Raw genomic sequence first — 20,426 nt, 5'->3', positions numbered from 1 at the left:
ATAGTGGTCGAGGTGGGGTAGCAGTAACTAGCAACTCTGAGAAAGTAAATCTGGGACACTTGGCGACCTGTGGGGAACAACTGCAGAGCTCAGTGCCCAGAAGTTTGTGGCACAGGGAGGAGGTCTGTTGGATTTCAGTAACTTGGAGACATGCAACCTGGTCGGGAGTGCTTCAGGTCTCCTTCCTTGCATGTTCCAAGCAACTCAACAAAGCATCAACAGGCTGAGATACCAACCACAGAGCCCCTTTCCACTTGATTAAAAGGCTAAAATCTTTTCCATGCAAATACATAGCCCCCAAATACCATATTTTCTTTGTTTTCTCTCTCTCTCCTCCCTGTCTCCTTCCCTCGCTCCCTCCCACCCTCCCGCACTCTCTCTTCCCCCCAGCCCCTCTCCCTCTCCCTACCATTAATTTTAAGTTTTCATGCACTGCAGCACATTGTGGCAATGGTATTTCACAATGGGACTGTTTGAAAGTTACAGAAATCAAAAAAGAAATCAACCAACTAAAAGCAGCCAAACCCGGAGTACACTGCTCAGCCCCATTTAAAGATTAAGGCCCAGAAGCAAGTAAAGCTGTAGTTCAGAGCGATATTTGCAAATAGCACCTTAAAGCAGTTTACGCTGGAGTGCACAACAAGGGGGAAAGTGATAATACTGAGTTTGGTAGAATGGGATAAAAAAAAACAAAAGAAGCGTGCCACTTGTAAAAGTACAAGTCAAGAAATTGAAGGGGACGGGGCTGTTCATTCAGTCAAGAGGACTCACAAGTAAAAGGCTCCTGAGGCATTAGTGTTGAATTTGGCGCAAAATGCATTGTGTTGTCGTGTAATATGAATGAACATACAATTTCAATCTTCAATAAAGAAAGATCTATTAAAAAATCAACACTTGCAAATTAAGAAAGTTTCTGTCCAGTCATGTTCCAAAAATAGTGAATGCTTTACGAATGTGCGTGTCATCCTTTAGAGCAGGGGCCGATTTAAATTTCCCATTATCATTCCAATATTAGTACATGTGTTGCAGAAGCAAGCGCAAAGGGAGAGTCAATCAAACCATTGATTAGGACCTCTGGTCAAAGGTTTGCCATACCAAATGTCCTTATTTCAGAGGGCAGAAAGTCCAAACACCATTTAGATATCGGGTGGTATGAAATGAAGAGGCAAACAACAACGAATAAGCATTCTTTGCTGCTGTATTGATCTGGCCCTAAAGGGTTTTAGTTTAATGCCAATTATATTTAAAGATATAAAGATTAATGGTCCAGGGTGCTTGCAAAATGAAAACCCCCTCCCCATCACAATGGCTGGGTCATACAAGCCTGAGAGCATCACAATAGACCCAATAGACATGAGAAAAACTCGGTACCTCTGAGTGTATGTGGGCCCATGGCTGTATCAAGGACAAGGCAAAAACAGGAGGTGGCTTAAGGAGTCAGCACCAGAGGCTGTCCGATTGAGCCCTGTAAGCAACAGATGTTGGACCATCCTATAAAGGATTCTGAGGCTGATTTCAATTTTAACTTTGCTGCTGATTTAAGGATTGCTCAACCTTCGACCCACGTCTAGTTTGCTTGGATAAGCCCTGGAAATCTTTTACAGCTTGTACTGGTGGGAGATGATGTGACTTTATCAACTGCAACGGGATATGAGGCATGTGTGCCACAAAAAGCAGGTCTAGGATTTTTTTATAAGAAAGCCGCTTTAAGAAGGGAACTTTGGGCAACCCCACTGAGAGCAAAAGTATTACACAAAAGGTAAGGGGGTCAGTGGGTCAACTGATACAATAAACTAACTCACAGTCAAATGTGCTAAGTCCAAATACTACCTGTTTCTACATTTTCCAGGCTTTTTGTCTCATTTCTTAACAGATCCATTCCTATGTACCTCTGTGCTTTCAACAGAGTTTTCATTGTAAGGGAGGGACATACAGTATACCTTAAACATTCCTGGGCAGGGAAGACTCTATGTAAAAGCAAGAGTAGCAGACAGCTTAAAAGAATCATCAGCAGGACCCTCTAGATCTTCCCCAAAAAACATAACATTATTTCTCTGCATGCATGTGCGTTGAACAGCGCAAGTAGTTTGGTTAATGTCAGTGGATAAATGTCACTTTCCCACAGCGCAGAACAAAATCACTTGTACAGGCCCCTTCTGCAAAAGCATTACCACTGTAGAAAGCAGTGAAGGTGAGGCAGTGTGCAGTCACCTCCGACACTTCCCTCCTCTGATCGGCCACGATCGGCCAAGGACCTCTCTATGAGAGCTGAGGGTGGAATTTTCTGGACCTCTGTAACTTGGGGAGACATGGCAAAAGGGATCCTCAATCAACAGCTCAGCCTTTGCTTTGTGGCCTGTCCGTATATATCTGTTCTCCAAATTACCTGCCGCTGCCCAGGTGTCAGCTGGTGAGATGGAATGACCTCCCAGGTAGGATCCTGGCAGATGATTTGCATAGGCAAACCCCCTCGCTCTCTTTCTTACCCCTGCTTACTCCACAGTAGCAAGTATCTGGGCAAAATATAGTGGTCGAGGTAGGGTAGCAGTAACTAGCAACTCTGAGAAAGTAAATCTGGGGAGCTTGGCGACTTGTGGGGAACAACTGCAGAGCTCATCTCCCAGAACTTTGTGGCACGGGGAGAAGGTCTGTGGGATTTCAGTAACTTGGAGACATGCAACCTGGTCGGGAGTGCTTCAGGTCTCCTTCCTTGCATGTTCCAAGCAACTCAACAAAGCATCAACAGGCTGCCATGCCAGCCACAGAGCCCCTTTCCACATGATTAAAAGCCTAAAATCTTTTCCATGCAAACACATAGCCACCGAAAACCATATTTTCTTTGTTTTCTCTCTCTCTGTCTCTCTCTCCTCCCTCCCTCCCCCATAACCCCCCCCTCCCTACCATTCATTTTAAGTTTTCCTGCACTGCAGCACATTGTGACAATGGTATTTCACAATGGGACTGTTTGAAAGTTACAGAAATAAAAAAAGAATTAACCAACTAAAAGCAGCCAAATCCGGAGTACACTGCTAAGCCACAATTAAAGATTAAGGCCTAGAAGCAAGTAAAGCTGTAGTTCAGAGCGATGTTTGCAAATAGCTCCTTAAAGCAGTTGACGCTGGAGTGCACAACAAGAGGAAAAGTGATAATACTCAGTTTGGTAGAATGGGATAAAAAACAAAAGCAGCGTGCCACTTCTAAAAGTACAAGTCAAGAAATTGAAGGAGATGGGGCTGTTCATTCAGTCAATAGGACTCACAAGTAAAAGTCTCCCGAGGCATTAGTGTTGAATTTGGCCCAAAATGTATTGTGTTGTCGTGTATTATGTATGAAAATACAATTTCAATCTTCATTAAAAAAAGATGTATTAAAAAATAAATACTTGCAGATTAAGAAAGTTTCTGTCCTGTCGTGTGCCAAAAATAGTGAATGCTTTACGAATGTGCGTGTCATCCTTTGAAGCAGGGGCCAATTCTATTTTCCCATTTTCATTCCAATATTAGTACATGTTTTGCTGAGGTACATAGGAATGGATCTGTTAAGAAATGAAACAAAAAGCCTGGAAAAATGTTGAAACAGGTAGGATTTGGACTTACAATAAACGGACTCACAGTCAGATGTGCTATCCCTTGACCCACTGACCCGCTTACCTTTTGTGTAATCCTTTTGCTCTCAGCAGTGTTGTCCAAAGTTCCCTACTTAAAGAGACTTTCTTATAAAAAAAGATCCTAGACATGTTTTTTATGGCCCACATGCCTCATATCCCGTTGCTCTTGATAAACTCACATCATCTCCCACCAATACAAGCTGTAAAAGATGTCAAGGGCATAGCCAAGGAAATTAGACGTGGGCCGAAGGTTGAGCAATCCTTAAATCAGCAGCAAAAATAACATTGAAATCAGCTTCAGAATCTCTTAAAGGATGGGCCAACACTGGTTGCTTGCAGGGCGCAATCGGGCTGACGCCTTAAGGCAAGCGCAAAGGGAGAGCCAACCAAACCATTGATTAGGACCTCTGGACTTTCTGCTCTTTAACATAAGGACATTTGATATGGCAAACGTTTGACCAAACACCATTTAGATGTCGGATGGTATGGAATTAAGCGGCAAACAGCAATACATCAGCATTCTTTGCTGCTTTATTGATCTGGTCCTAAAGGGTTTGGTTTAATGCCAATTATATTTAAAGATAAAAAGATTCATGCTCAACGGTGCTTGCAAATCGACACCCCTCTCCCCATCACGATGGCTGGGTGATGCAAGAGTGAGAGCATCACAGCAGACCCAGAGACATGAGAAACACTCTGTACCTCTGAGTGCATGTGGGCCCATGGCTGGATCAAGGACAAGGCAAGAATAGGAGATGGCTTAAGGTGTCAGCACCCAGGCTGCCCCATTGCGCACTGCCAGCAACAGATGTTGGACCATCCTTTAAGAGATTCTGAGGCTTATTTCAATGTTAACTTTGCTGCTGATTAAAGGATTGCTCAACCTTCGACCCGCGTCTAGTTTGCTTGGCTAAGCCCTGAAAATCTTTTACAGCTTGTATTGGTGGGAGATGATGTGAGTTTATCAAGAGCAACGGGATATGAGGCATGTGTGCCACAAAATGCAGGTCTATGATCTTTTATTTGAAAGCCACTTTGGAAAACCCTACTGAGAACAAAAGGATTACACAAAAGGAAAGGGGGTCAGGGGGGCAAGGGATAGCACATCTGAATGTGAGTCATTTAATTGTAAGTCCAAATCCTACGCGTTTCGACATTTTTCCAGGCTTTTTGTTTCAGTTCTTAACAGATCCACTCCTATGTACCTCTGTGCTTTCAACAGAGTTTTCATTGTAATGGAGGGACATACAGTATGCCTTAAACATGCCTGGGCAGGGAAGACTATGTAAAAGCAAGAGTAGCAGACAGCTTAATAAATCATCAGCAGGACCCTCTAGACCTTCCCCAAAAAACATAACATGATTTCTATGCATGTATGTGCGTTGAACAGCACAAGTAATTTGGTTAATGTCAGTGGATAAATGTCACTTTCCCACAGCGCAGACAAAATCACTTGTACAGGCCCCTTCTGCAAAAGCATTACCGCTGTAGAAAGCAGTGAAAAGGTGAGGCAGTGTGCAGTCCCCCCACCCCCGACCCTGATCGGCCACGATCGGCCAAGGACCTCTCTATAAGAGCTGAGGGTGGAATTTTTCTGGACCTCAGTAACTTAGGGAGACATGGCTAAAGGGATCCTCAATCAACGGCCCAGCTTTTGCTCTGTGGCCTGTCCGAATATGTCTGTTCTCCAAATTACCTGCCGCTGCCCAGGTGTCAGATGGTGAGATGGAATGACCTCCCAGGAAGCATACTGGCAGATGATTTGCATAGGCACACCCCCTCTCCCTCTCTCTTAGCCCTGCTTACTCCACAGTAGCAAGTATCTGGGGAAAATATAGTGGTCGAGGTGGGGTAGCAGTAACTAGCAACTCTGAGAAAGTAAATCTGGGACACTTGGCGACCTGTGGGGAACAACTGCAGAGCTCAGTGCCCAGAAGTTTGTGGCACAGGGAGGAGGTCTGTTGGATTTCAGTAACTTGGAGACATGCAACCTGGTCGGGAGTGCTTCAGGTCTCCTTCCTTGCATGTTCCAAGCAACTCAACAAAGCATCAACAGGCTGAGATACCAACCACAGAGCCCCTTTCCACTTGATTAAAAGGCTAAAATCTTTTCCATGCAAATACATAGCCCCCAAATACCATATTTTCTTTGTTTTCTCTCTCTCTCCTCCCTGTCTCCTTCCCTCGCTCCCTCCCACCCTCCCGCACTCTCTCTTCCCCCCAGCCCCTCTCCCTCTCCCTACCATTAATTTTAAGTTTTCATGCACTGCAGCACATTGTGGCAATGGTATTTCACAATGGGACTGTTTGAAAGTTACAGAAATCAAAAAAGAAATCAACCAACTAAAAGCAGCCAAACCCGGAGTACACTGCTCAGCCCCATTTAAAGATTAAGGCCCAGAAGCAAGTAAAGCTGTAGTTCAGAGCGATATTTGCAAATAGCACCTTAAAGCAGTTTACGCTGGAGTGCACAACAAGGGGGAAAGTGATAATACTGAGTTTGGTAGAATGGGATAAAAAAAAACAAAAGAAGCGTGCCACTTGTAAAAGTACAAGTCAAGAAATTGAAGGGGACGGGGCTGTTCATTCAGTCAAGAGGACTCACAAGTAAAAGGCTCCTGAGGCATTAGTGTTGAATTTGGCGCAAAATGCATTGTGTTGTCGTGTAATATGAATGAACATACAATTTCAATCTTCAATAAAGAAAGATCTATTAAAAAATCAACACTTGCAAATTAAGAAAGTTTCTGTCCAGTCATGTTCCAAAAATAGTGAATGCTTTACGAATGTGCGTGTCATCCTTTAGAGCAGGGGCCGATTTAAATTTCCCATTATCATTCCAATATTAGTACATGTGTTGCAGAAGCAAGCGCAAAGGGAGAGTCAATCAAACCATTGATTAGGACCTCTGGTCAAAGGTTTGCCATACCAAATGTCCTTATTTCAGAGGGCAGAAAGTCCAAACACCATTTAGATATCGGGTGGTATGAAATGAAGAGGCAAACAACAACGAATAAGCATTCTTTGCTGCTGTATTGATCTGGCCCTAAAGGGTTTTAGTTTAATGCCAATTATATTTAAAGATATAAAGATTAATGGTCCAGGGTGCTTGCAAAATGAAAACCCCCTCCCCATCACAATGGCTGGGTCATACAAGCCTGAGAGCATCACAATAGACCCAATAGACATGAGAAAAACTCGGTACCTCTGAGTGTATGTGGGCCCATGGCTGTATCAAGGACAAGGCAAAAACAGGAGGTGGCTTAAGGAGTCAGCACCAGAGGCTGTCCGATTGAGCCCTGTAAGCAACAGATGTTGGACCATCCTATAAAGGATTCTGAGGCTGATTTCAATTTTAACTTTGCTGCTGATTTAAGGATTGCTCAACCTTCGACCCACGTCTAGTTTGCTTGGATAAGCCCTGGAAATCTTTTACAGCTTGTACTGGTGGGAGATGATGTGACTTTATCAACTGCAACGGGATATGAGGCATGTGTGCCACAAAAAGCAGGTCTAGGATTTTTTTATAAGAAAGCCGCTTTAAGAAGGGAACTTTGGGCAACCCCACTGAGAGCAAAAGTATTACACAAAAGGTAAGGGGGTCAGTGGGTCAACTGATACAATAAACTAACTCACAGTCAAATGTGCTAAGTCCAAATACTACCTGTTTCTACATTTTCCAGGCTTTTTGTCTCATTTCTTAACAGATCCATTCCTATGTACCTCTGTGCTTTCAACAGAGTTTTCATTGTAAGGGAGGGACATACAGTATACCTTAAACATTCCTGGGCAGGGAAGACTCTATGTAAAAGCAAGAGTAGCAGACAGCTTAAAAGAATCATCAGCAGGACCCTCTAGATCTTCCCCAAAAAACATAACATTATTTCTCTGCATGCATGTGCGTTGAACAGCGCAAGTAGTTTGGTTAATGTCAGTGGATAAATGTCACTTTCCCACAGCGCAGAACAAAATCACTTGTACAGGCCCCTTCTGCAAAAGCATTACCACTGTAGAAAGCAGTGAAGGTGAGGCAGTGTGCAGTCACCTCCGACACTTCCCTCCTCTGATCGGCCACGATCGGCCAAGGACCTCTCTATGAGAGCTGAGGGTGGAATTTTCTGGACCTCTGTAACTTGGGGAGACATGGCAAAAGGGATCCTCAATCAACAGCTCAGCCTTTGCTTTGTGGCCTGTCCGTATATATCTGTTCTCCAAATTACCTGCCGCTGCCCAGGTGTCAGCTGGTGAGATGGAATGACCTCCCAGGTAGGATCCTGGCAGATGATTTGCATAGGCAAACCCCCTCGCTCTCTTTCTTACCCCTGCTTACTCCACAGTAGCAAGTATCTGGGCAAAATATAGTGGTCGAGGTAGGGTAGCAGTAACTAGCAACTCTGAGAAAGTAAATCTGGGGAGCTTGGCGACTTGTGGGGAACAACTGCAGAGCTCATCTCCCAGAACTTTGTGGCACGGGGAGAAGGTCTGTGGGATTTCAGTAACTTGGAGACATGCAACCTGGTCGGGAGTGCTTCAGGTCTCCTTCCTTGCATGTTCCAAGCAACTCAACAAAGCATCAACAGGCTGCCATGCCAGCCACAGAGCCCCTTTCCACATGATTAAAAGCCTAAAATCTTTTCCATGCAAACACATAGCCACCGAAAACCATATTTTCTTTGTTTTCTCTCTCTCTGTCTCTCTCTCCTCCCTCCCTCCCCCATAACCCCCCCCTCCCTACCATTCATTTTAAGTTTTCCTGCACTGCAGCACATTGTGACAATGGTATTTCACAATGGGACTGTTTGAAAGTTACAGAAATAAAAAAAGAATTAACCAACTAAAAGCAGCCAAATCCGGAGTACACTGCTAAGCCACAATTAAAGATTAAGGCCTAGAAGCAAGTAAAGCTGTAGTTCAGAGCGATGTTTGCAAATAGCTCCTTAAAGCAGTTGACGCTGGAGTGCACAACAAGAGGAAAAGTGATAATACTCAGTTTGGTAGAATGGGATAAAAAACAAAAGCAGCGTGCCACTTCTAAAAGTACAAGTCAAGAAATTGAAGGAGATGGGGCTGTTCATTCAGTCAATAGGACTCACAAGTAAAAGTCTCCCGAGGCATTAGTGTTGAATTTGGCCCAAAATGTATTGTGTTGTCGTGTATTATGTATGAAAATACAATTTCAATCTTCATTAAAAAAAGATGTATTAAAAAATAAATACTTGCAGATTAAGAAAGTTTCTGTCCTGTCGTGTGCCAAAAATAGTGAATGCTTTACGAATGTGCGTGTCATCCTTTGAAGCAGGGGCCAATTCTATTTTCCCATTTTCATTCCAATATTAGTACATGTTTTGCTGAGGTACATAGGAATGGATCTGTTAAGAAATGAAACAAAAAGCCTGGAAAAATGTTGAAACAGGTAGGATTTGGACTTACAATAAACGGACTCACAGTCAGATGTGCTATCCCTTGACCCACTGACCCGCTTACCTTTTGTGTAATCCTTTTGCTCTCAGCAGTGTTGTCCAAAGTTCCCTACTTAAAGAGACTTTCTTATAAAAAAAGATCCTAGACATGTTTTTTATGGCCCACATGCCTCATATCCCGTTGCTCTTGATAAACTCACATCATCTCCCACCAATACAAGCTGTAAAAGATGTCAAGGGCATAGCCAAGGAAATTAGACGTGGGCCGAAGGTTGAGCAATCCTTAAATCAGCAGCAAAAATAACATTGAAATCAGCTTCAGAATCTCTTAAAGGATGGGCCAACACTGGTTGCTTGCAGGGCGCAATCGGGCTGACGCCTTAAGGCAAGCGCAAAGGGAGAGCCAACCAAACCATTGATTAGGACCTCTGGACTTTCTGCTCTTTAACATAAGGACATTTGATATGGCAAACGTTTGACCAAACACCATTTAGATGTCGGATGGTATGGAATTAAGCGGCAAACAGCAATACATCAGCATTCTTTGCTGCTTTATTGATCTGGTCCTAAAGGGTTTGGTTTAATGCCAATTATATTTAAAGATAAAAAGATTCATGCTCAACGGTGCTTGCAAATCGACACCCCTCTCCCCATCACGATGGCTGGGTGATGCAAGAGTGAGAGCATCACAGCAGACCCAGAGACATGAGAAACACTCTGTACCTCTGAGTGCATGTGGGCCCATGGCTGGATCAAGGACAAGGCAAGAATAGGAGATGGCTTAAGGTGTCAGCACCCAGGCTGCCCCATTGCGCACTGCCAGCAACAGATGTTGGACCATCCTTTAAGAGATTCTGAGGCTTATTTCAATGTTAACTTTGCTGCTGATTAAAGGATTGCTCAACCTTCGACCCGCGTCTAGTTTGCTTGGCTAAGCCCTGAAAATCTTTTACAGCTTGTATTGGTGGGAGATGATGTGAGTTTATCAAGAGCAACGGGATATGAGGCATGTGTGCCACAAAATGCAGGTCTATGATCTTTTATTTGAAAGCCACTTTGGAAAACCCTACTGAGAACAAAAGGATTACACAAAAGGAAAGGGGGTCAGGGGGGCAAGGGATAGCACATCTGAATGTGAGTCATTTAATTGTAAGTCCAAATCCTACGCGTTTCGACATTTTTCCAGGCTTTTTGTTTCAGTTCTTAACAGATCCACTCCTATGTACCTCTGTGCTTTCAACAGAGTTTTCATTGTAATGGAGGGACATACAGTATGCCTTAAACATGCCTGGGCAGGGAAGACTATGTAAAAGCAAGAGTAGCAGACAGCTTAATAAATCATCAGCAGGACCCTCTAGACCTTCCCCAAAAAACATAACATGATTTCTATGCATGTATGTGCGTTGAACAGCACAAGTAATTTGGTTAATGTCAGTGGATAAATGTCACTTTCCCACAGCGCAGACAAAATCACTTGTACAGGCCCCTTCTGCAAAAGCATTACCGCTGTAGAAAGCAGTGAAAAGGTGAGGCAGTGTGCAGTCCCCCCACCCCCGACCCTGATCGGCCACGATCGGCCAAGGACCTCTCTATAAGAGCTGAGGGTGGAATTTTTCTGGACCTCAGTAACTTAGGGAGACATGGCTAAAGGGATCCTCAATCAACGGCCCAGCTTTTGCTCTGTGGCCTGTCCGAATATGTCTGTTCTCCAAATTACCTGCCGCTGCCCAGGTGTCAGATGGTGAGATGGAATGACCTCCCAGGAAGCATACTGGCAGATGATTTGCATAGGCACACCCCCTCTCCCTCTCTCTTAGCCCTGCTTACTCCACAGTAGCAAGTATCTGGGGAAAATATAGTGGTCGAGGTGGGGTAGCAGTAACTAGCAACTCTGAGAAAGTAAATCTGGGACACTTGGCGACCTGTGGGGAACAACTGCAGAGCTCAGTGCCCAGAAGTTTGTGGCACAGGGAGGAGGTCTGTTGGATTTCAGTAACTTGGAGACATGCAACCTGGTCGGGAGTGCTTCAGGTCTCCTTCCTTGCATGTTCCAAGCAACTCAACAAAGCATCAACAGGCTGAGATACCAACCACAGAGCCCCTTTCCACTTGATTAAAAGGCTAAAATCTTTTCCATGCAAATACATAGCCCCCAAATACCATATTTTCTTTGTTTTCTCTCTCTCTCCTCCCTGTCTCCTTCCCTCGCTCCCTCCCACCCTCCCGCACTCTCTCTTCCCCCCAGCCCCTCTCCCTCTCCCTACCATTAATTTTAAGTTTTCATGCACTGCAGCACATTGTGGCAATGGTATTTCACAATGGGACTGTTTGAAAGTTACAGAAATCAAAAAAGAAATCAACCAACTAAAAGCAGCCAAACCCGGAGTACACTGCTCAGCCCCATTTAAAGATTAAGGCCCAGAAGCAAGTAAAGCTGTAGTTCAGAGCGATATTTGCAAATAGCACCTTAAAGCAGTTTACGCTGGAGTGCACAACAAGGGGGAAAGTGATAATACTGAGTTTGGTAGAATGGGATAAAAAAAAACAAAAGAAGCGTGCCACTTGTAAAAGTACAAGTCAAGAAATTGAAGGGGACGGGGCTGTTCATTCAGTCAAGAGGACTCACAAGTAAAAGGCTCCTGAGGCATTAGTGTTGAATTTGGCGCAAAATGCATTGTGTTGTCGTGTAATATGAATGAACATACAATTTCAATCTTCAATAAAGAAAGATCTATTAAAAAATCAACACTTGCAAATTAAGAAAGTTTCTGTCCAGTCATGTTCCAAAAATAGTGAATGCTTTACGAATGTGCGTGTCATCCTTTAGAGCAGGGGCCGATTTAAATTTCCCATTATCATTCCAATATTAGTACATGTGTTGCAGAAGCAAGCGCAAAGGGAGAGTCAATCAAACCATTGATTAGGACCTCTGGTCAAAGGTTTGCCATACCAAATGTCCTTATTTCAGAGGGCAGAAAGTCCAAACACCATTTAGATATCGGGTGGTATGAAATGAAGAGGCAAACAACAACGAATAAGCATTCTTTGCTGCTGTATTGATCTGGCCCTAAAGGGTTTTAGTTTAATGCCAATTATATTTAAAGATATAAAGATTAATGGTCCAGGGTGCTTGCAAAATGAAAACCCCCTCCCCATCACAATGGCTGGGTCATACAAGCCTGAGAGCATCACAATAGACCCAATAGACATGAGAAAAACTCGGTACCTCTGAGTGTATGTGGGCCCATGGCTGTATCAAGGACAAGGCAAAAACAGGAGGTGGCTTAAGGAGTCAGCACCAGAGGCTGTCCGATTGAGCCCTGTAAGCAACAGATGTTGGACCATCCTATAAAGGATTCTGAGGCTGATTTCAATTTTAACTTTGCTGCTGATTTAAGGATTGCTCAACCTTCGACCCACGTCTAGTTTGCTTGGATAAGCCCTGGAAATCTTTTACAGCTTGTACTGGTGGGAGATGATGTGACTTTATCAACTGCAACGGGATATGAGGCATGTGTGCCACAAAAAGCAGGTCTAGGATTTTTTTATAAGAAAGCCGCTTTAAGAAGGGAACTTTGGGCAACCCCACTGAGAGCAAAAGTATTACACAAAAGGTAAGGGGGTCAGTGGGTCAACTGATACAATAAACTAACTCACAGTCAAATGTGCTAAGTCCAAATACTACCTGTTTCTACATTTTCCAGGCTTTTTGTTTCAGTTCTTAACAGATCCACTCCTATGTACCTCTGTGCTTTCAACAGAGTTTTCATTGTAATGGAGGGACATACAGTATGCCTTAAACATGCCTGGGCAGGGAAGACTATGTAAAAGCAAGAGTAGCAGACAGCTTAATAAATCATCAGCAGGACCCTCTAGACCTTCCCCAAAAAACATAACATGATTTCTATGCATGTATGTGCGTTGAACAGCACAAGTAATTTGGTTAATGTCAGTGGATAAATGTCACTTTCCCACAGCGCAGACAAAATCACTTGTACAGGCCCCTTCTGCAAAAGCATTACCGCTGTAGAAAGCAGTGAAAAGGTGAGGCAGTGTGCAGTCCCCCCACCCCCGACCCTGATCGGCCACGATCGGCCAAGGACCTCTCTATAAGAGCTGAGGGTGGAATTTTTCTGGACCTCAGTAACTTAGGGAGACATGGCTAAAGGGATCCTCAATCAACGGCCCAGCTTTTGCTCTGTGGCCTGTCCGAATATGTCTGTTCTCCAAATTACCTGCCGCTGCCCAGGTGTCAGATGGTGAGATGGAATGACCTCCCAGGAAGCATACTGGCAGATGATTTGCATAGGCACACCCCCTCTCCCTCTCTCTTAGCCCTGCTTACTCCACAGTAGCAAGTATCTGGGGAAAATATAGTGGTCGAGGTGGGGTAGCAGTAACTAGCAACTCTGAGAAAGTAAATCTGGGACACTTGGCGACCTGTGGGGAACAACTGCAGAGCTCAGTGCCCAGAAGTTTGTGGCACAGGGAGGAGGTCTGTTGGATTTCAGTAACTTGGAGACATGCAACCTGGTCGGGAGTGCTTCAGGTCTCCTTCCTTGCATGTTCCAAGCAACTCAACAAAGCATCAACAGGCTGAGATACCAACCACAGAGCCCCTTTCCACTTGATTAAAAGGCTAAAATCTTTTCCATGCAAATACATAGCCCCCAAATACCATATTTTCTTTGTTTTCTCTCTCTCTCCTCCCTGTCTCCTTCCCTCGCTCCCTCCCACCCTCCCGCACTCTCTCTTCCCCCCAGCCCCTCTCCCTCTCCCTACCATTAATTTTAAGTTTTCATGCACTGCAGCACATTGTGGCAATGGTATTTCACAATGGGACTGTTTGAAAGTTACAGAAATCAAAAAAGAAATCAACCAACTAAAAGCAGCCAAACCCGGAGTACACTGCTCAGCCCCATTTAAAGATTAAGGCCCAGAAGCAAGTAAAGCTGTAGTTCAGAGCGATATTTGCAAATAGCACCTTAAAGCAGTTTACGCTGGAGTGCACAACAAGGGGGAAAGTGATAATACTGAGTTTGGTAGAATGGGATAAAAAAAAACAAAAGAAGCGTGCCACTTGTAAAAGTACAAGTCAAGAAATTGAAGGGGACGGGGCTGTTCATTCAGTCAAGAGGACTCACAAGTAAAAGGCTCCTGAGGCATTAGTGTTGAATTTGGCGCAAAATGCATTGTGTTGTCGTGTAATATGAATGAACATACAATTTCAATCTTCAATAAAGAAAGATCTATTAAAAAATCAACACTTGCAAATTAAGAAAGTTTCTGTCCAGTCATGTTCCAAAAATAGTGAATGCTTTACGAATGTGCGTGTCATCCTTTAGAGCAGGGGCCGATTTAAATTTCCCATTATCATTCCAATATTAGTACATGTGTTGCAGAAGCAAGCGCAAAGGGAGAGTCAATCAAACCATTGATTAGGACCTCTGGTCAAAGGTTTGCCATACCAAATGTCCTTATTTCAGAGGGCAGAAAGTCCAAACACCATTTAGATATCGGGTGGTATGAAATGAAGAGGCAAACAACAACGAATAAGCATTCTTTGCTGCTGTATTGATCTGGCCCTAAAGGGTTTTAGTTTAATGCCAATTATATTTAAAGATATAAAGATTAATGGTCCAGGGTGCTTGCAAAATGAAAACCCCCTCCCCATCACAATGGCTGGGTCATACAAGCCTGAGAGCATCACAATAGACCCAATAGACATGAGAAAAACTCGGTACCTCTGAGTGTATGTGGGCCCATGGCTGTATCAAGGACAAGGCAAAAACAGGAGGTGGCTTAAGGAGTCAGCACCAGAGGCTGTCCGATTGAGCCCTGTAAGCAACAGATGTTGGACCATCCTATAAAGGATTCTGAGGCTGATTTCAATTTTAACTTTGCTGCTGATTTAAGGATTGCTCAACCTTCGACCCACGTCTAGTTTGCTTGGATAAGCCCTGGAAATCTTTTACAGCTTGTACTGGTGGGAGATGATGTGACTTTATCAACTGCAACGGGATATGAGGCATGTGTGCCACAAAAAGCAGGTCTAGGATTTTTTTATAAGAAAGCCGCTTTAAGAAGGGAACTTTGGGCAACCCCACTGAGAGCAAAAGTATTACACAAAAGGTAAGGGGGTCAGTGGGTCAACTGATACAATAAACTAACTCACAGTCAAATGTGCTAAGTCCAAATACTACCTGTTTCTACATTTTCCAGGCTTTTTGTCTCATTTCTTAACAGATCCATTCCTATGTACCTCTGTGCTTTCAACAGAGTTTTCATTGTAAGGGAGGGACATACAGTATACCTTAAACATTCCTGGGCAGGGAAGACTCTATGTAAAAGCAAGAGTAGCAGACAGCTTAAAAGAATCATCAGCAGGACCCTCTAGATCTTCCCCAAAAAACATAACATTATTTCTCTGCATGCATGTGCGTTGAACAGCGCAAGTAGTTTGGTTAATGTCAGTGGATAAATGTCACTTTCCCACAGCGCAGAACAAAATCACTTGTACAGGCCCCTTCTGCAAAAGCATTACCACTGTAGAAAGCAGTGAAGGTGAGGCAGTGTGCAGTCACCTCCGACACTTCCCTCCTCTGATCGGCCACGATCGGCCAAGGACCTCTCTATGAGAGCTGAGGGTGGAATTTTCTGGACCTCTGTAACTTGGGGAGACATGGCAAAAGGGATCCTCAATCAACAGCTCAGCCTTTGCTTTGTGGCCTGTCCGTATATATCTGTTCTCCAAATTACCTGCCGCTGCCCAGGTGTCAGCTGGTGAGATGGAATGACCTCCCAGGTAGGATCCTGGCAGATGATTTGCATAGGCAAACCCCCTCGCTCTCTTTCTTACCCCTGCTTACTCCACAGTAGCAAGTATCTGGGCAAAATATAGTGGTCGAGGTAGGGTAGCAGTAACTAGCAACTCTGAGAAAGTAAATCTGGGGAGCTTGGCGACTTGTGGGGAACAACTGCAGAGCTCATCTCCCAGAACTTTGTGGCACGGGGAGAAGGTCTGTGGGATTTCAGTAACTTGGAGACATGCAACCTGGTCGGGAGTGCTTCAGGTCTCCTTCCTTGCATGTTCCAAGCAACTCAACAAAGCATCAACAGGCTGCCATGCCAGCCACAGAGCCCCTTTCCACATGATTAAAAGCCTAAAATCTTTTCCATGCAAACACATAGCCACCGAAAACCATATTTTCTTTGTTTTCTCTCTCTCTGTCTCTCTCTCCTCCCTCCCTCCCTCCCTCCTTCCCATCCCCCATAACCCCCCCCTCCCTCTTCCTCTCCCTACCATTCATTTTAAGTTTTCCTGCACTGCAGCACATTGTGACAATGGTATTTCACAATCGGACTGTTTGAAAGTTACAGAAATAAAAAAAGAATTAACCAACTAAAAGCAGCCAAATCCGGAGTACACTGCTAAGCCACAATTAAAGATTAAGGCCTAGAAGCAAGTAAAGCTGTAGTTCAGAGCGATGTTTGCAAATAGCTCCTTAAAGCAGTTGACGCTGGAGTGCACAACAAGAGGAAAAGTGATAATACTCAGTTTGGTAGAATGGGATAAAAAACAAAAGCAGCGTGCCACTTCTAAAAGTACAAGTCAAGAAATTGAAGGAGATGGGGCTGTTCATTCAGTCAATAGGACTCACAAGTAAAAGTCTCCCGAGGCATTAGTGTTGAATTTGGCCCAAAATGTATTGTGTTGTCGTGTATTATGTATGAAAATACAATTTCAATCTTCATTAAAAAAAGATGTATTAAAAAATAAATACTTGCAGATTAAGAAAGTTTCTGTCCTGTCGTGTGCCAAAAATAGTGAATGCTTTACGAATGTGCGTGTCATCCTTTGAAGCAGGGGCCAATTCTATTTTCCCATTTTCATTCCAATATTAGTACATGTTTTGCTGAGGTACATAGGAATGGATCTGTTAAGAAATGAAACAAAAAGCCTGGAAAAATGTTGAAACAGGTAGGATTTGGACTTACAATAAACGGACTCACAGTCAGATGTGCTATCCCTTGACCCACTGACCCGCTTACCTTTTGTGTAATCCTTTTGCTCTCAGCAGTGTTGTCCAAAGTTCCCTACTTAAAGAGACTTTCTTATAAAAAAAGATCCTAGACATGTTTTTTATGGCCCACATGCCTCATATCCCGTTGCTCTTGATAAACTCACATCATCTCCCACCAATACAAGCTGTAAAAGATGTCAAGGGCATAGCCAAGGAAATTAGACGTGGGCCGAAGGTTGAGCAATCCTTAAATCAGCAGCAAAAATAACATTGAAATCAGCTTCAGAATCTCTTAAAGGATGGGCCAACACTGGTTGCTTGCAGGGCGCAATCGGGCTGACGCCTTAAGGCAAGTGCAAAGGGAGAGCCAACCAAACCATTGATTAGGACCTCTGGACTTTCTGCTCTTTAACATAAGGACATTTGATATGGCAAACGTTTGACCAAACACCATTTAGATGTCGGATGGTATGGAATTAAGCGGCAAACAGCAATACATCAGCATTCTTTGCTGCTTTATTGATCTGGTCCTAAAGGGTTTGGTTTAATGCCAATTATATTTAAAGATAAAAAGATTCATGCTCAACGGTGCTTGCAAATCGACACCCCTCTCCCCATCACGATGGCTGGGTGATGCAAGAGTGAGAGCATCACAGCAGACCCAGAGACATGAGAAACACTCTGTACCTCTGAGTGCATGTGGGCCCATGGCTGGATCAAGGACAAGGCAAGAATAGGAGATGGCTTAAGGTGTCAGCACCCAGGCTGCCCCATTGCGCACTGCCAGCAACAGATGTTGGACCATCCTTTAAGAGATTCTGAGGCTTATTTCAATGTTAACTTTGCTGCTGATTAAAGGATTGCTCAACCTTCGACCCGCGTCTAGTTTGCTTGGCTAAGCCCTGAAAATCTTTTACAGCTTGTATTGGTGGGAGATGATGTGAGTTTATCAAGAGCAACGGGATATGAGGCATGTGTGCCACAAAATGCAGGTCTATGATCTTTTATTTGAAAGCCACTTTGGAAAACCCTACTGAGAACAAAAGGATTACACAAAAGGAAAGGGGGTCAGGGGGGCAAGGGATAGCACATCTGAATGTGAGTCATTTAATTGTAAGTCCAAATCCTACGCGTTTCGACATTTTTCCAGGCTTTTTGTTTCAGTTCTTAACAGATCCACTCCTATGTACCTCTGTGCTTTCAACAGAGTTTTCATTGTAATGGAGGGACATACAGTATGCCTTAAACATGCCTGGGCAGGGAAGACTATGTAAAAGCAAGAGTAGCAGACAGCTTAATAAATCATCAGCAGGACCCTCTAGACCTTCCCCAAAAAACATAACATGATTTCTATGCATGTATGTGCGTTGAACAGCACAAGTAATTTGGTTAATGTCAGTGGATAAATGTCACTTTCCCACAGCGCAGACAAAATCACTTGTACAGGCCCCTTCTGCAAAAGCATTACCGCTGTAGAAAGCAGTGAAAAGGTGAGGCAGTGTGCAGTCCCCCCACCCCCGACCCTGATCGGCCACGATCGGCCAAGGACCTCTCTATAAGAGCTGAGGGTGGAATTTTTCTGGACCTCAGTAACTTAGGGAGACATGGCTAAAGGGATCCTCAATCAACGGCCCAGCTTTTGCTCTGTGGCCTGTCCGAATATGTCTGTTCTCCAAATTACCTGCCGCTGCCCAGGTGTCAGATGGTGAGATGGAATGACCTCCCAGGAAGCATACTGGCAGATGATTTGCATAGGCACACCCCCTCTCCCTCTCTCTTAGCCCTGCTTACTCCACAGTAGCAAGTATCTGGGGAAAATATAGTGGTCGAGGTGGGGTAGCAGTAACTAGCAACTCTGAGAAAGTAAATCTGGGACACTTGGCGACCTGTGGGGAACAACTGCAGAGCTCAGTGCCCAGAAGTTTGTGGCACAGGGAGGAGGTCTGTTGGATTTCAGTAACTTGGAGACATGCAACCTGGTCGGGAGTGCTTCAGGTCTCCTTCCTTGCATGTTCCAAGCAACTCAACAAAGCATCAACAGGCTGAGATACCAACCACAGAGCCCCTTTCCACTTGATTAAAAGGCTAAAATCTTTTCCATGCAAATACATAGCCCCCAAATACCATATTTTCTTTGTTTTCTCTCTCTCTCCTCCCTGTCTCCTTCCCTCGCTCCCTCCCACCCTCCCGCACTCTCTCTTCCCCCCAGCCCCTCTCCCTCTCCCTACCATTAATTTTAAGTTTTCATGCACTGCAGCACATTGTGGCAATGGTATTTCACAATGGGACTGTTTGAAAGTTACAGAAATCAAAAAAGAAATCAACCAACTAAAAGCAGCCAAACCCGGAGTACACTGCTCAGCCCCATTTAAAGATTAAGGCCCAGAAGCAAGTAAAGCTGTAGTTCAGAGCGATATTTGCAAATAGCACCTTAAAGCAGTTTACGCTGGAGTGCACAACAAGGGGGAAAGTGATAATACTGAGTTTGGTAGAATGGGATAAAAAAAAACAAAAGAAGCGTGCCACTTGTAAAAGTACAAGTCAAGAAATTGAAGGGGACGGGGCTGTTCATTCAGTCAAGAGGACTCACAAGTAAAAGGCTCCTGAGGCATTAGTGTTGAATTTGGCGCAAAATGCATTGTGTTGTCGTGTAATATGAATGAACATACAATTTCAATCTTCAATAAAGAAAGATCTATTAAAAAATCAACACTTGCAAATTAAGAAAGTTTCTGTCCAGTCATGTTCCAAAAATAGTGAATGCTTTACGAATGTGCGTGTCATCCTTTAGAGCAGGGGCCGATTTAAATTTCCCATTATCATTCCAATATTAGTACATGTGTTGCAGAAGCAAGCGCAAAGGGAGAGTCAATCAAACCATTGATTAGGACCTCTGGTCAAAGGTTTGCCATACCAAATGTCCTTATTTCAGAGGGCAGAAAGTCCAAACACCATTTAGATATCGGGTGGTATGAAATGAAGAGGCAAACAACAACGAATAAGCATTCTTTGCTGCTGTATTGATCTGGCCCTAAAGGGTTTTAGTTTAATGCCAATTATATTTAAAGATATAAAGATGAATGGTCCAGGGTGCTTGCAAAATGAAAACCCCCTCCCCATCACAATGGCTGGGTCATACAAGCCTGAGAGCATCACAATAGACCCAATAGACATGAGAAAAACTCGGTACCTCTGAGTGTATGTGGGCCCATGGCTGTATCAAGGACAAGGCAAAAACAGGAGGTGGCTTAAGGAATCAGCACCAGAGGCTGTCCGATTGAGCCCTGTAAGCAACAGATGTTGGACCATCCTATAAAGGATTCTGAGGCTGATTTCAATTTTAACTTTGCTGCTGATTTAAGGATTGCTCAACCT

The 20,426-nt window shown here is 44.0% G+C and overlaps 5 non-coding genes across 5 annotated transcripts; all 5 read right to left on the bottom strand.

Annotated features, from left to right (window-relative positions):
- Positions 1-930: 930 nt before the first annotated feature.
- LOC138560715 (U6 spliceosomal RNA) lies at positions 931-1,037 on the bottom strand. Its single transcript, XR_011299181.1, has one exon. It is a non-coding gene; the product is annotated as a U6 spliceosomal RNA (small nuclear RNA).
- Positions 1,038-6,371: 5,334 nt separating this feature from the next.
- On the bottom strand, positions 6,372-6,478 carry LOC138560714 (U6 spliceosomal RNA). The gene has a single exon (XR_011299180.1). It is a non-coding gene; the product is annotated as a U6 spliceosomal RNA (small nuclear RNA).
- A 5,334-nt stretch (positions 6,479-11,812) lies between these two features.
- LOC138560713 (U6 spliceosomal RNA) lies at positions 11,813-11,919 on the bottom strand. The gene has a single exon (XR_011299179.1). It is a non-coding gene; the product is annotated as a U6 spliceosomal RNA (small nuclear RNA).
- A 2,411-nt stretch (positions 11,920-14,330) lies between these two features.
- Positions 14,331-14,437, bottom strand: LOC138560712 (U6 spliceosomal RNA). The gene has a single exon (XR_011299178.1). It is a non-coding gene; the product is annotated as a U6 spliceosomal RNA (small nuclear RNA).
- A 5,363-nt stretch (positions 14,438-19,800) lies between these two features.
- LOC138560837 (U6 spliceosomal RNA) lies at positions 19,801-19,907 on the bottom strand. Its single transcript, XR_011299302.1, has one exon. It is a non-coding gene; the product is annotated as a U6 spliceosomal RNA (small nuclear RNA).
- Between the last annotated feature and the right edge of the window lie 519 nt (positions 19,908-20,426).

The sequence above is a fragment of the Ambystoma mexicanum genome, unplaced genomic scaffold, assembly GCF_040938575.1.
Source record: "Ambystoma mexicanum isolate Mex_15411 unplaced genomic scaffold, UKY_AmexF1_1 Mex_scaf48, whole genome shotgun sequence".
NCBI lineage: Eukaryota > Metazoa > Chordata > Amphibia > Caudata > Ambystomatidae > Ambystoma > Ambystoma mexicanum.
Note: the sequence above shows the minus strand (reverse complement) of the source record. Positions and strands in the feature narration are given on the sequence as shown.